Source organism: Otolemur garnettii, unplaced genomic scaffold (assembly GCF_000181295.1).
Source record: "Otolemur garnettii isolate 467f Iridium unplaced genomic scaffold, OtoGar3 scaffold00224, whole genome shotgun sequence".
Classification (NCBI taxonomy): Eukaryota; Metazoa; Chordata; class Mammalia; order Primates; family Galagidae; genus Otolemur; species Otolemur garnettii.
In genome coordinates this window covers 648,697-665,284 of record NW_003852619.1, presented here as the reverse complement: position 1 = coordinate 665,284, position 16,588 = coordinate 648,697, and the positions used below count along the sequence as shown (strand labels likewise).

The 16,588-nt window shown below is 37.2% G+C and overlaps 1 protein-coding gene across 2 annotated transcripts in view; it reads right to left on the bottom strand.

Annotated features, from left to right (window-relative positions):
- SH2D1A (SH2 domain containing 1A) overlaps positions 1 to 16,588 on the bottom strand; it is a 26,155-nt gene that overhangs the window by 8,646 nt on the left and 921 nt on the right. The window lies entirely within an intron of this gene.

The window sequence follows — 16,588 nt, the reverse complement described above, 5'->3', positions numbered from 1 at the left end:
TCTCAAAAAAAAAAAAAAAAAAACAATGTCACTGTATTCCACTTGCACAGCTTGTCCCAAAATAAGTTCTTCAGAGGTAGGGACACACATTTCCTATGATAACAATGCCTTCTTCTGCAATATCTCTTGAAGGACCTGCCTGAGAATGTTTTACAGCTAACTTTTTTTTTTTTTTTTTTGGATAAGTAGGAGTACACTCCAAAACAATGATAAAAAGCCTGGGCATGGTGGCTCACACCTGTAATCTTAGTACATTGGGAGGCTAAGGTGGAAGAATCACTTGAGGCTGGGAGTTCAAGAGCAACCTGAGCAACATAGCAAGATCCCATCTCTATAGAGGAAGCTGAGCCCTCATCTTTTGCATAAGACTCACTTTCTGTTTGAGACACCTGGAGAATCATGAGAATGGCATGTGAGTTGTGTGCATCCAGGAGATTAGAAAACTGGCCTCCAAGGGAGAATGTCTATGTGAGGTCTGGCAGTACCAGGCCTAATGGTTATGGTAAAGATTCTGTAGATTCCAAAGTTCTCTTGACGCTAAAGGCAGAGGTCTCTGTCTGACACATTCCATATTTCCCCCTTTTTTAATGCTGATGTCTGATAAGTAACTTTCAACTACTTTTTCCTGTTTTGTGATAATAAATAGGACCTGAGGTTTACTCGGAAGGGCTCCTCCCATAGTTCCTCAGTCTTTTTTGTCAAACCTCTTCATCCCTCGCACTAAGACTCCCTTATCTGGTGACTCCAAATCCTTTCACATCTACACACACACACACACACAAAAAAAATTTTTTTAAATTAACCAGGCCTGCTGATGCATACCTGTAGTCCCAGCTACTTGGGAAGCTGAGGCAAGAGGATTGCTTACGCCCAGAAGTTTGAGGTTGCAGTGAGCTATGATAACACCACTATGCTCCAGCTTGGGTGACAGAGTGAGATCTTGTCCAAAATATAAAGTAAATGTTTTAAAAAATAATAAAAATAAAATAATTATAAAAGTATAGTATAGTAAATATATAAACTAGTAACACTGTCATTTAATATCATTATCAAGTATCATATGCTATATGTAATTGTATGTGCTATACTTTTAATTTTTTGAGACAAAGTCTCACTCTGTTGTCCAGGCTAGAGAGCTGTGGCATCAGCCTAGCTCCCTGCAACCTCAAACCCCTGGGTTCAAGTGATCCTCCTTTCTCAGCCTCCTGAGTAACTGGGACTACATGGGCCCACAGCACATCGGCTAATTTTTCTATTCCTTGCAGAGGGTCTCACTCTTGCTCAGGTTGGTCTCAAACTCCTGAGCTGGAGGAATTCCCTTGCCTGGGCCTCCCAAAGTGCTAGGATTATAGACATGAGCCACCACACCCAGCTGTATGTGCTATACTTTTATACAACTGGCAGCACAATGGGTTTGTTTATACCAGAATCATCACAAACATAAATGATGCATTAGGCTATGACATTATGATGTCCATGACATCACTGGGTGGTAGGAATTTTTCAGCTCCATTATAATTATATGGGACAACCATTGTATATGCAGTTCATTGATAGCTGAAACGTCATTATATCACACATGACTATATCACTATATTACTCTGTATAATAGGGAGGTAATAGTAATTTTAATTAAAAATCAGTGCTGCTAAAGTACTTGTGCTGCTTATCCTTTTAGATGTGGTAAACATTTTCTCCCACAAGTCAGTTTGTATGCATATTATATATCTGTATAACATATTTCATGCCAAGAGTTTTACATGCTATATTAGTCTGCTTAGCTACCATAACAAAATACCATAGACTGAATGCTCAAACAAAGAAATTTATTTTCACACTGTTCTTGAGGGTGGAATGTCCAAGATGAAGGTGCCAGCAAGTGGGTTTCATTCTGAGGCCTCCTCTTTTGCTTTGTGAGTGACTTCTTGCCATGTGCTCACACCTCCCTTTTTCTTCTAACAAGGCCACCAACCCTATATTAGGGCTTCATGCTTATAGCCTCATGTAACCTTAATTACTCTCAGAGATCCTATCTTCAAATACTTTTAGGCATAAGGACTTAAACATATTTTGAGGGGACACAATCCCATCTGTATCATTCCAATCCAGACCCTTGAAATCCTTGCCCTTCTCACATGCCAGATACATTCATTCCATCCTAACAGTTTCAAATGAAATGAACTCATCGCAGACTTAAACTCAACTATAAAGTCTGAAGTCCAAAGTCTCATTTAAATATCATTTCAATATGTGGGTGAGACTCCAGCCATTATTTATCTTGAAGCAGAATTCTTGTGAACCTATGAACCTAGACAAGTTATGTGCTACTAAAACACAATGATAGTACAGACAGTTTGGAGAAGTTGGAAGGAGTAAACGGGGTGACAAGTCCTAAGCAAGTCCAAAATCTAGCAAAGCAAATTCCATTAGATTCTAAGGCTCATAAATAATCATCTTTGATTCAATACTCTGCCCTTCAGGCCCACAAGGGAGAGGCAGCAGCAACCCCACAGTCCCATGGGGTAGATTCACTCTTTGACTGGGGGGAGCTCACAGCCCCACCCATGTGCTTCTGTTGGGTGTCAATTCCATCCTTTGAAGTCAAGGTAGAGGCAGGCTTGCCGCCTAGGTCTGTGCACTGTAGACCTGTATGGAAGTGGCAGCCCTAGCGATTTCTGAATCACCTTCAGGGTCATTCTTTCCTTTTCTTGAATATAAAGCAGGTTTATAGCCAAGTAGCACTACCATACTGTCTTATTCCCTTTGGTCCAAATTCTATTCCTGGCTCCTGCTAAGATGGCTGGTTAACATTGTGGGTAGTTTCCCTGAGAAGTGATAGTCCAGACAATCTCTTGGTATTTTCTCTGAAACAAGCTCACTTTTTAATTTCAGATTAATATGAGGGTACAAATGTTTAGGTTACATTGTTTTCATTTCCAAGGTAAAGTTCGAGTTGCAGTTGAGCCCTTCACCCAGGGAGCGGCTGAACACCCTCACATTGTGCACATTAGGTGAGATCCCACCAATCACTGTCCCTACTCCCCATCCCTTTATCCCCTCCCCTATTTTTTTTACAATATAGACTAGGAATTTTCTAAATCTTTAAATTCTGTTTCCATTTTGCTTAACAATTCCTTCAATTCATCTCTCTTCTTTTGCATTTTACTCTAGGCAATCAGGATGAATCAAACCATTCCTTCAATACTTTAGAAATTTCCTCAGCTGAAGTTGATTAATGGGTACAAATATATGGTGTCATAGAAGAAATAAGACAGTGTTAGATCAGTAGAGGAACAATAGTTTATAATACTCCATTGTATATTTCAAAATAGCAAGAAGAGAATAATGTGAATAGTTCTACCATTAAGAAAACATAAATATTTAAGGTGATGGGTATCCTAAGTACACTGATCTGATCTTTACAAATTACATGAATTATTAAATTATTACATGCACACTAAAACTATATACATTATGCATCAATAAAAAATAAATAGAAATTTCCTCAGCTAAATATTTAATTTCATTGTTCTCAATTTCTACCTTCCACAAAATACTAGAACATAGTTCTTCCAAGTTCTCTGACACTTTTCAAGAAGGATTACCTTTGTTTCAGTTTCCAATCATTCCTCATATCCATCTAAGACCTTACCAGAATGAACTTTAACCTCCATAGTTCTACCATCAGTCTAGTCACTGTAATCTAGGTATTTTCCAGCATGTAGCTCAAAACTCCTCCCTCATCTAGTTCCAAAGCCACTTTCACTTTTTTTAGGAATTTGTTACATCAATACCAAAATCTATATTAGTGTGCTTGAGCTGCCATAACAAAATATCATAGATTGGGTGGTTTAAATAATAGAAATTTATTTGTCACACTTGTGGAGGCTGGGAAATCCAAGATCAAGATGCCAACAAGGTAGGTTTCATTCTGAGGCCTCTTTTCTTGGCTTGTAGGTAGCCATCTTCTTGCTGTGTGCTCACATGACCTCTTCTTTATGCATGCATTCTTTCTCTTCTCATAAGGTCACCAATCCTATTAAATTAGGGCTCCATCCTTATTGAGTTCATTTAACTTTAGTTACCTCCTAGAGATCCTATCTCCAAATGCAGAGACATTGGGGGCAAGGATTTAAACACTGAATTTTGGTAGAATAAAATCCAGTCCATAGCACACATATCATCTCTGTTGGACGCTACAAAAATACTACGAATTTTATATTATGAAATTCACTTTATAGATGAGGAAGCTGAGACTTTGAAAAGTAACCAAAGCCAGACTACAGATAAGGCAGCCAACATGGGATTTGAATCAGGCCCATTTGACACTAAAGCTCTAGCTCTTATCACCACACTGAATGGATACCGATTGTTTATTATATTTTAGTATATATGGTAATGTTATTTAACTTGCCTAATAAACCTTTACTTTATAGAACAGGTAAACTTTACAGTAAGTTATTTCATATTTTGAATCCAAATTACATGGTTTTATTTAATGCATTTCTGATTGCTATTCTTAGGTACACGTTTGGGTCAATAGAGATCTTTGGTTAAGACACACCCTAAACATTAGTTAAAATCAATCTGTTTACAGAGGGTCATACTCAAGTCATTGACTACATTTACCATTAACCCCCTTTGGACTTTAAAGTCTTTAAATATGTGGATTAAATTGTTATAGCTTTAATCAGTATCCATAAGTACTGATTACCTAAGAGACCAAACAGATCTAAAACACTCTAATCAAGTTTGTGACACTCAAAAATGGTCAATTTAACTGCTAGTGTGATCACATGAAATGTTTCATTTTTGTCATGAAGAATTGCTAGATTATTCAGAGCATATACTTATAAAATAACTTGATATATGCCTTTATACAATATGCTGAATAAATACAAAATATTATAGTGTTAAAAGCTTTTGTCTTTTTAAGCAAGTGAAATCTAACTCAAAGCCCACTGATTTCAGTAAGTACTCTACGGGGAACAAGGCAAGAGCTTTGATTTCCATTTTTCACCATGGGAACTCGAAACATAAGCCTTTAAGTGATTTTCTTAAAGCCACATAGCAAATGGAGATGGAAGCAGGGAAACATCATAGGTCTTTAGTTCCATTTTCCCCATGGTAAGCAATTAATGGCAATTCAGTATCATTAAGGGTGATGTGGAAATACATTATTTAAAGTCTCAGCAAAAGTGCAAGCAAAATGGTAAGCAGCCAGTTTTCTACTTTCTCAGTGGGTCTCTAAAAAAAAAAAATACAATGAACCTATCTCCCTACTATCATTCAGTCTCATTATTCAAAATAAATGAGTCTGTTTTGAGAATTGTTTCCTAACGAATCTGATCTTATCTCACTTTCAGTTAAGCAGCAGGAACCTGAGTACCACTTCAAAAGTTCTTACCTCCTTCAGTCTCAGAGCAACCTGCTGTCAATGGCATATACATCTCATGATTAACTCATCTAATATTAACAATTTCCTTTCGCCCCCAAGACCCTCAAATTTCTGAATGAGCAAAATTGTTTTATCCCTCGAATAAGGCAGCAGTTCATGTCTTTCACTTTCAAGTTGCTGAAGTAACTGACCAAGGATCCCCTGTAGTCTCATTATAATATGTCATAAATGAAACTCAAATTATATTCTCAGGGTAACAGCATCACCTGGGAGCTTGTTAGAAATATAGAATCTCAACCCCAGACCTACTGAATCAGAACCTGTAGTTTAAAAACATGCCCAGATGATTTGTATGAACTTTCAAGTTATGGAAGAACTGATTATCATGCAAAGAGACTGCCCACCCCTCATTGGGACTATTGTAGGCAACCTTCCTGATGTCAAACTGGCTTCTGTGCCACATGCTCCATAGTCACTCAGTCTATGCTTTAAAAATGCAATTTTATTTTAATATAAGTTGAAGTGTCGTCAATCATTTGAGTCATTACAGGGCAGTGTTTCTGAACCATTTTGCCCCTTCTTCCCCCAATAAGATTTCATAGCTTTATTTTCTATAATTTATAATATAAATAGTGATTTCAAAATTAAACTAAAACATTAAATATACTTTTTCAAACTATACATGCCATCTCTCCCTGTCCATGGAAAATCACTGTTCTAGGAAACAAACTGAAAAGTTAAAACAAGAGCTATAAAACCATGCATATTTTTGACCAAATACCATTACTTATCTTCATGCACCCCAAGGAAACAAAAGAAAAAGCATTTTTACAAAGTTTCCATAGTAGTTCACTTTTAAGAGTGAAAATATGTAAGGCCAGGCGAAGTTGCTCACGCCTATAAGCACAGCACTCAGTGAGGCCAAGATGGAAGGATCTCTTGAGCTCAGAAGTTTGGGATCGACCTAAGCCCTGAGCAATAATGAGATTCCATCTCCACCAAGAATAGAAAAATTAACCAGGGTTGTAGTGCAGGACTGAGCTACTTGGGAGGCTGAGGCAAGAAGATTGCTTTGAACCCAGGAGTTTGTAGTTGTAGTGAGCTATGATGATACCACTGCACTCTAGCTGAAGCAACAGAGCTAGAATCTGTCAGAAAAGAAAAGAAAAAAGGAAGAGGGGAGGGGAGGAGAGGAAAGGAGAGGGGAGGAGGGAAGGGAGGGGAGGGGAGAGGAGAGGAGAGGAGAAGAGAGGAAAGGAACTAATCTAAGTACCTCTAAATAAGGAATTATTCTGGATACAACACTAAAAGCACAGACAATAAAAGCAAAAATAGATAGATGGGATTACATCAAACTAAAAAGCTTCTGCACAGCCAAGGATACAGTCAGCAGAGTGAAGTGACAATCTACAAAATGGAAGAAAATATTAGAAAGCAAACATCTGATAAGGAATTAATTTTGGAAATATATAAAGAACTCAAACTACTCAATGTACGAAAACAAATAATCTAAATTTTAAAAATGGGCAAAGGTGGGTGCGGTGGCACATGTCTAAGGTCTTAGCTATTCCTGGGGCAGGAGGATTGCTTGAGCCCATGAGTTTGAGGTTGCAGTGAGCTATGATGATGCCACTGCATTCCAGCCTGGGTGCTAGAGGGAGACCTCGTCTGCAAAAAAAAAAAAAAAAAACTCAAAGAACCTGAATAGACATTTCTCAAAAGAGGACATACAAATGGCCAACAGGTATGTAAGAAAATGCTCAGTATCCCTAATCATCAGGGAAATACAAATTAAAACCAGAATAAAATATCACTTCACCCTTACGAGAATGGCTATTATCAAAAGGATGAAAACCAACAAGTGTTGGCAAGGATGTTGAGAGAGGGGAACCCTTGCACACTCTTGGTGAGAAAGTAAATTAGTACGGCCATTATAGAAAATAGTGTGGAGGGTCCTTAAAATTTCAATATAAAACTAGCCTAGATTCAGCAACCCCACTATTAGGCATACAGCCAAAGGAAATGAAATCAGTATGTCAAAAAGAAATTTTCACTCCTGTGTTCCTGTAGCATCCTTCACACTAGCCAAGATATAGAATCAACTGAAGTGTCCATCTGTGGTTGATAAGTCATGTACATATAGTGGAATGCTATTCAGCCTTAAACAAGAAGGAAATCCTGCCACTGGCAACAACTTGGATGAAGGATACTATGTTAAGTGCAATAAACCAGGCACACAGAGACAAATACCACACACTCTCACTTATATGTGGGATCTGTAAAAACGTTGAACTCATAGAAGCAGGAAGTAGAATGGTAGGTTAACAGGGCTGTAGTGGGAGAACAGAGTGAGGATTGGGAGCCATTGGGCAAAGGGCAGTCATTTTCAGTTAGGAGAAACAAATTCAAGAGATCTATTACATAACGTGGTGAATACAGTTAATAACAATGTATTATATCCTTGAAAATTGCTGAAAGCAGATTTTAAGTGTTCTCACCACAAAAAAATGAGAAGTATGTGAGATAATAGACATGTGTTAATTAGCTCAATTCAGCCCTTATGTAATGTATACATATTTCAAAACATCGTGCTATGTATGATAAATACATGCAGTTTTTATAAAGCCTCCCCTTTGTTCCAATATATATAATTTGTATTTGTCCATTTAAAAAATAGAGACAAGGGAATCATAGAAAGAAAACAACCGTTCAAAATTATACCAAAATTCAAAGGTATTAGAGTCCGGTGTTTTCCAAAAAATTTTATATGGACTATCTTGATATAAAATGATAGTATCTGTAAAAAGTAGACATAGGAAATGCCACTCTGATGACAACTGTTTAAAACTGTCCCTTTACATACTAGACATAAATTTTAATGTAAATGCATCTTCACATATTCATTTCTCCCATAGTGAATAATAACAATTTTCTTTTTTTTTTTTTTGCAGTTTTTGGCCGAGGCCAGTTTTGAACCTGCCATCTCCAGCATATGGGGCCGGCACCCTACTCCTTTGAGCCACAGGCACCGCCCGTGAATAATAACATTTTTTAAAGAAAAAGAAGCAGAATTACAATTTGGAGCTTTACAAACCTAGCCTAAGCAAATTATAAATTTTAAAAATATAATTTATTTTTAAAAATTGTTATATTCCTGGCTCAGCAGCCGTAGCACAGTGATTACAGTGTCAGCCACATACACCAAGGCTGGTGGGTTTGAACCCTGCCCAGACCTGCAAAACAACAGTGACAACTACAACAAAAAATAGCCAGGTGTTGTGGTGGGCATCTGTAGTTCCAGCTATTTGGGAGACTGAGGCAAGAGAATTGCTTAAGCCCAAGAGTTTGAGGTTGTTGTGAGCTATGACACTACAGCACTCTACCAAGGGTGACATAGTGAGACCCTGTCTCAAAAAAAGCTGGTGGGGCGTTGGCCCCATGTACTGAGGGTGGTGGATTCAAACCCAGCCCCGGCCAAACTGCAACAAAAAAGTGGCTGGGCATTGTGGCAGGCACCTGTAGTCCCAGCTACTGGGAGGCTGAGGCAAGAGAATCACCTAAGCCCAGGAGTTGGAGGTTGCCATGAGCTGTGTGACACCACGGCACTCTACCGAGGGTGATAAAGTGAGACTTTGTCACAAAAAATAAAAATAAAAATAAAGAAATTGTTACACACCCTTTCAGCTTCTATAACCCCCGACTCCACTAATACAGTAGCAAATCAAGAAAGCCATATAATTTTAACTTACTTCCTTCAGTAAAACTTTTTGTGGACTAGAATTTAAGGTTTATCACCAAAAAATACAGAAATTGAATAATTGGTAAAAAGCGTGGAAGTTTTTATTGTTGTCATCCATTTATTTTTATAAGTAATTTTTTGCATTTTAATTAACTACAAAGCATGCATCAATCTAGTCTGCTGACAGTGAAATTTGTCTTTATTTTATCAAAAGCTAGCTGTAACCACTAAACATGTACTCAGGTTATAAATGGACAAGAAGAAAGCAATCTGACTTATTATTTTTTCAAACGGGTCAGTGTTAGAGACAGATCGTGGTTTTGAACGGAAAAAACCACATCAAGTCCTTCTTTATACAACTTCAAGGGCTACATAAAAGAATAGGTTTGGTTATAGCTAATTTCTTCATGACACTGCAAATAAAGCACCTTAGGGCGCATGCCCTCCGTGTCTATACAAACCAGCGTTCTGTGCAAAATTCAAGACATGATTACAATGGGATTCACTTTTTACACAAATATTTCAGAACCTTATAATCTACAGAAAAAGCATCCTTTACAAAGCCATCGATACTCTGATTCAAGAGGTTTCCGAATTTCCTGTGGCCCAAACGTCATTCTCTCAGAGTGAATTTTAATTTTCAGAATAGTCATAAGTCATTCAACTTCAAGTCTGATGGTAAAACGATGTAATTCCAGTTTCGGTGAGTCATAACAATAAATATAATCTCTTCTTCCCCTGAACTGCCACATTAAATTTTATTTATGCACCCTTATGATAATCTAACTTTGTATGCAATTATTTATAGATCTTTGATTTATATTAACAAACACGTATTACATGTTATCTTTATAAATATTAACTCATATAGTAATCCTCACAACAACCCTATGAAGTAAGTACTATCATCATCACCATCGCCCTTTTTACAGATAAGAAAGTTGAGGCACAATTAAATGTAAGGAAATCGCCCAAAGTGAAATAATATCTAGTTATGGGTTTGGCTGGAAGATCTAGGCTCTTAACCACCATTTTATGCTGCACCTCTCTTTGATTAGAAGGAATGGCTTCGGTGCCCATAGGACAGTGGTCATGGTGCCAGTCACATACACTGAAGCTGGCAGGTTCAAGCCTGGCCCAGGCCAGCTAAACAACAATGATAACTGCAAGAAAAAAAATAGCCTGGCACTGTGGCGGGTGCCTGTAGTCCCAGCTACTTGGGAGGCTGAAGCAAGAGAATCGCTTAAGCCCAAGAGTTTGAAGTTGCTGTGAGCTGTGACACCACGGCACTCTACCAAGGGTGACATAGTGAGACTCTGTCTCAAAAAAAAAAAAAAAAAGAAGGAATGAATATTGCCCCTTAAGACAATTTCAAAAGCACAGTTCTCAAAAAGAGATGGAAAGAGATGGAGTCTGCTTGAACATAGCATTAGAGCTGCCCGCCGCTAAAAAGGTCAGAGGAGGAAGCTATAGGGAAGAGGCCCGGTGAGAGAGGCTGAAAGAGATTAACCCAGGCTCTCTCTTCACTTAACCTAAAAGGTATCTTCAGACAGATCTTGCAACTTTAATTTTACTTTGTCAATCAGAGTTAGCACTTAGTTTGTTTTTCCTCTGAATTATCCATTTAATGATCTATGTGTGGCAAATTAAATCCTAAATTGGGCTTTAAGCTCATTCTGCCATGAATGAAAATCCAAAATAATTTTGGTGATCTGAGTTATCATGATAATAAATATAGCACCAATGCACGCATCCAATTGAATTCAAATTCTAAATGTTAACGTGTAATGTTTCACTAAATGAATTTAAGGGACAATTTGAGTTCCTTTGACACCCTGTTTCCCTCTATTACAACTGATAAATTGGAATTTTACATCCTCACTGCTCCTCTCCTATTTCTGCAGTTAAATTGTTCAGTAGGAACCTTATTCTCAGTCGTTCCTTTAAATTTTAAAGGACAAAGAAGTCCTTCATCTAAAGACATACATGTCTAATGAATTTACTATGTGACTTGCGGGCTAACAAAATATAAGTATTTCTTCTTCCAAATCTTCTATCAGGTAAGTAGCAAACAACATCAGATATGTAGAGAAGGATGGCAATTATGGAAAGAAACTATTTTTACAAACTAATTATTTGAAAACATTTTCATTTTTCTCTTTTTACCATCAATCAATCCTAGTGGGCAATCAGAACTGGCTACATTGAGGGTGCGAAGGGAAGAAATGTGAGAGCACATATGTACTTCAGTGAAAAGAAACTTACGGGACCAGGATCAAGGAGAATAAAGTAAAAAAAGAAAAAAACTATTTTCATTAATAAGAACATTTAGTATACTGAATGAATATAAGACAAGTACATAAAATCAATAGCTTTCCTATAAACCTGAAAATACAATGGAAACAGGTTCCGTTTGTGATAAAAACAAACAAAAATTCATATATTCACACACAACTAAAAACTAATTTTAAAAATGTGCAAGACCTACAAAAATCTACATAATTGATTGCTAGGTATAAAAGAAAAAGTTGTAAATGGAGAAACATACCACGTTTTTGAAAGGAAAAACTAAATTCTCTAAAGATGACAATTCTTCCTACATTTATTAATAAGTTGGATGTAATCCCAATGGGTTTTTTTTAAAGATTGTATTGTTATATAATAGTTGTACATATTTATAGGGTACATATGATATTTTGATACATGCATACAATGTGTAATGATCAAATCAGGTTATGTAGGATATCCATCACCTCAAACACTGATCATTTCCTTGTGTTGGAAACATTTCAAATCTCTTCTAGCTATTTTGAAATACACAATAAATTATTGTTATCTTTAGTCACGCTAATGTGCTATTGAACATCAGAACTTATTCCTTCTACCTAACAGTATATTTGTAACCATTAATTAACCTCTCTTCATCCCCTTCATCCTTCCCAGCCTTCCAGTAACTATCATTCTAGTCTCTTCCCTCCATACAATCCAGGAATCTCAATACTGGGCAGATATCTAAAGAAAAGGAAATCAGTATATCAAAAGGATACCTGCACCCCCATGTTTATGGCACTACTATTCACAATAGCTGAGCTATGTAATCAGTCTAAGCATTCATCAATGGAAGAATGGATAAAGAAAATGTGGTGTTGTATACACATGGAATACTATTCAGCTACAAAAAAAGAACAAAATCCTCTCATCTTCAAGAACATAGATAGCAGCAGAGGTCGTTATGTTCCGTGACATAAGCCATGCGCAGAAAGTCAAATATAATATGTTCTCACTCATAAACTGGGTGCTAAAAAACATTGATCCCATAGGATTCTTTTAACTTAACAAAATGATTCTATGTTCCGTCTCAAAGAACCAATAGGCAAGAATGTCAAAAAAAAATTAAACTATATTAAAGCATTATCGTAAAGGCCAGTCATGGTCCTAGCACTCTGGGAGACCAAGGCAGGTGGATCATCTGAGCCCAGGAGTTCGAGACCAGCCTGAGCAAGAGTGAGACACCACCTTTGAAAAGAAGCCAGGCACTGTGGTGGGTGCCTGTAGTCGCAAGCTACTTGGGAGGCTGAGGCAAGAGGATTGCTTGAGCCCAAGCGTTTGAAGTTGCTGTGAGCTATGAAGCCACAGCACTCTACTGAAGGCAACAAAGTGAAACTCTGTCTAAAAAAACAAAAAAGAAAAAAACAAAAATAAATTGTTATGTGTTATTGATAAAAGAATAGATCAGTTAAGCCAAATAGTCCAGAAACAGTAACTGTTGTATATAAGAATTTAACATATGGCAAAGTAGGTGAACAAATCAATGAAGAATGGCAATTCTATTTATAAATTATACTGGATTGGGGTAGGTCTCAGGAAACAAAATCAAATTATATCCTTTACTTCTAAAGACAATTCCAAACGAAATTAAAGAGTGACAGGTAAACTAACGAACCTGTAAATTTAAAACAAAAACCAAAGTGAAGTTTTATGACATCTCTGGCAAGAGATAGGACTTTCTGGCAAAGGAAGAAACCGAATTCAAAGAAAATGAATGATAGATTGGGCTACTAAAACTATTAATTTTATGCGTGTCAAAAAGGTAATGGCAAATGTCAAACTGACCGAAGATACCTGCAACAGATCAAAGACTAGTTGCAATGTGTTAAGAAAGAGCCAAATGGTCAAATGAGAAAAATACACTAACAGCCAACCCATAAAATACAAAACAGCTAACAACAATATTAAAAAAGCCACTAACCAATGAAACATAAAAAGTGAAAAGTAAAGAGACAGAGTATAAATAGCAAATAAAGACAAGTAACAAGAATTCTCATTTCTAGGGAGGCTGTAGTGACATGGATAGTGTCGTGCATTATTGGTGAGAATATAAATTGGAATAATCATTTAGAAAAAAAATCGATGGTCATGTATCTATCAAGAATCCTAAGCTGTTTGTATTTTCTGACCTAGAAACTCCACATTTGGAAATTCATTATAAGGAAACAATCATAAATACAAGGAAATCTTAATGGACTAAAATATGAATCCTGATAGAATTTATAATAAAGAATGGAATGATTCGAATGCCTAAAAGCCCGTGACTCATTAAGAAAAATACGGTATATTTGTTAGGTAGCTGGACTATCATGCAGCCATTAAAAATGATGCCTTAAAGTTGTTGGTAAGAACATTATACATGAGTGGGGTTTTGCATATTAAGTGGGAAACGCAGTAGAATGCAATGTTGTAAGAGAATACGTGTGTTCACAAAGCAATTCATCTCATTAAAATAAAGAAGAAAATTTACTTAATTTTCAACCACAGTATACTATAGATGATTTTCAACTATAGATGATTTTCCCCTTATTTCCATCATATTTTTTAAATCCTCGCTAATGACAAGTATAAGGAGCTATTTTAATAGTTATTATACAAAACTCTCGACTTACTCAGAGAAAATAATTGAAAAAAGAAAAACTTCTCATTTTTAGTGAAAGCGAGCAATCCTGTCAATGGAAAAATCCTTTACTGCTTTGTAAGATTCCATTTTCCAAAACTGAACAGAAGAAAAGGCCATATCTGAAAGCTATGATTAGAGGGTTTAGAACTGGGGAAAAGGGCAGGCGTAGTTTGAAAGGCATAGGAAATGTGTTATTTCTACAATAAAATACAGAAGCCAAAGCCCAACCAAAGCTTCTTGGTTAATAGGAGTAAACAAAAGATAAAATGAGAAACCATCCTGAGTCAACCCTGCAATCAAGGCATGTTTGTTAGCTATACCTTGTTGGTCGTGTGTATATGACACCACTTACATGCATTGTTCTTTCTACTGCCTATCGTAAGCATAAGTGTTTTGTTTTAAAATGAGTACAAGGTTTATTTCAAAATAAAATTTGATTTTATAATTACACTGGAGTACCAAAAAAGAGGGAATGAAATGTTTATGTTTATCAAAAGGGACACTCGGTTCAAAAAGGCTGAGAAACTCTAATAAAAGTTAATGTACCCCGGGGTCTTGCCTCTGAAGCACAGTCTGGCTATCACCGTAGCAGTTTCATAAGACTTTGAGGCCTCAATGTACCCAAATTCCACAGTAGTGGCACTCCCAATTTGCCTAGTATTTTCTACGACTTCACAAGTTTTCTTGTAGAATCAAGAGTTACAAAAGCTGCCTTTATTCAAGATTCCTTTGGGGTGAATTCCCCACCAACCTAAATTAATTCTTTATGTGGTTTTAACCTGCAAGGGCAGGAGGCTAAAGCTGTTCTTCTATCTTCCATCTTTGATTTACGGCAGTCTTTTGCAGAAGGTAAGGTACAAATCACTATTCTTGTTTTTATAAATACAAGCACGGAGGCCCAGAGAATTTGACTCACTTCCCCAGAGGCACACCCTGGCCTCCTGATAGCAGTCCAGAGCTCTCTGTAGTAAAGAAAAGGATCTGTCTTGACAGTTGATTCATTAATTCAGAAATACTTGTTCAGTGCCTATTATGTACCAGGCTCTCAAGAAGTACATCAACAAGCAAATGTCAGATAGTTTAAAGGTCCGTGAAGAAAAATAAAGAGATAGAATGTAACAGGGACAGAGAAAGGGCACTTATTAGAGATGTGGTGGTCAAGGGTGTCTTCTCTTTGGGAGGAGACAATTGAACAAATGTGTGAATTGATATAGTTTTGGCAGAAAGAACAATAAATGCCAAAACCCTAAATGGAAAGAATACTTTTCAAGTTTGAGAAACAGCCTGGAGATCGGGAAGGCTGAAGTCTTAGGTATATTTTGCCACTCACTGTCCTCTTTTCTCCCTTCCCGGGCCAGGGTTCTTTTGTACCTTCATTTTATCATTAGGTTAAGGAGCATGTCAGCTCCTTTCAGCTTCCTTAAAGAAACTACTCCCCCTCTTCGCTCCCCCACCTTTTTTTTTTTTTTTTGATAAGAAAAGAGCCTAAGAAATCTAGCTGCCTTTCATTGCCATTCCCTAGATTCCACTGGGGAAAAACAATAATATAAGCAAAACATAAAGATCTGAGTGCAAGAGATTCAATAGCTTCCTTGTGTTTCCCTTGAAGCCTTTCAGAAAAATGGATTTAGCACAACCTGAGAGCTGCACAAACAAGGCATGACCGTTTTTAAAAGCCAATGTACAATGAAAAATCCTCTAACACCAGCCACAGTATAATCTTTCTTCACTGACCCAGAAAGTTCAACTTTACTTCAAAATCTTGCAGTGGATCTTCAGGTGCTAAACTTACTATCAAACATTTTCTTTCATTTGGTTTCTGTCTAGAACTTAATGTGCAAGGCTGGTATTTTCATAGGTGTTTTTATTCTGTTAATGACAATGCTTGAGCTAGGTCCTGCTTTAAAAACGTCCCTAGGAATATGAAAAGAAATCAGCTGAAAAGAGAATGTAATAATAATACCAATAGCTTAAACTTACTGAACATTTTCTCTGTGTCGAGCCCAGTGCTAATTTTTTACATGCATTATAGCATTTAATCTTATAATCCTATGAAGTAGGCAGTGATAGGATACGCATTTAATGGATGAGAAAACTGAGGGCCTGAGAGATCAACTTGCCGCAGTCCCAAGCCTAGCATCTGAGTGACCCAGAATGAGGTCGCAGATCTGCCTGACTCTGGAGTTCTGGAGCAAAGATGCAAATGCATCTCATTCAAAATGGAGCCCCAGACTGAGACATGCCTAGGCAAAGGGCAATGCTGAATCATCACAAAGGTCTTTTCCCTCCATGCGCTTTCTGACTATTGTAGTCCTAGTTTGATGAAGAAGCCTCCAGCCAGGCACAGTGGCTGACGCCTGTAATCCCAACTAGTACTTTGGGAAGCAGAGGCGGTAGGATGGCTTGAGTCCAGGAGTTTAGGGTTGCTGTAAGCTATGATGATGCCACTGCTCTCTAGCCCACGCAACAGAGCAAGACCCTTTCTCAAAAAAAAAAAAAA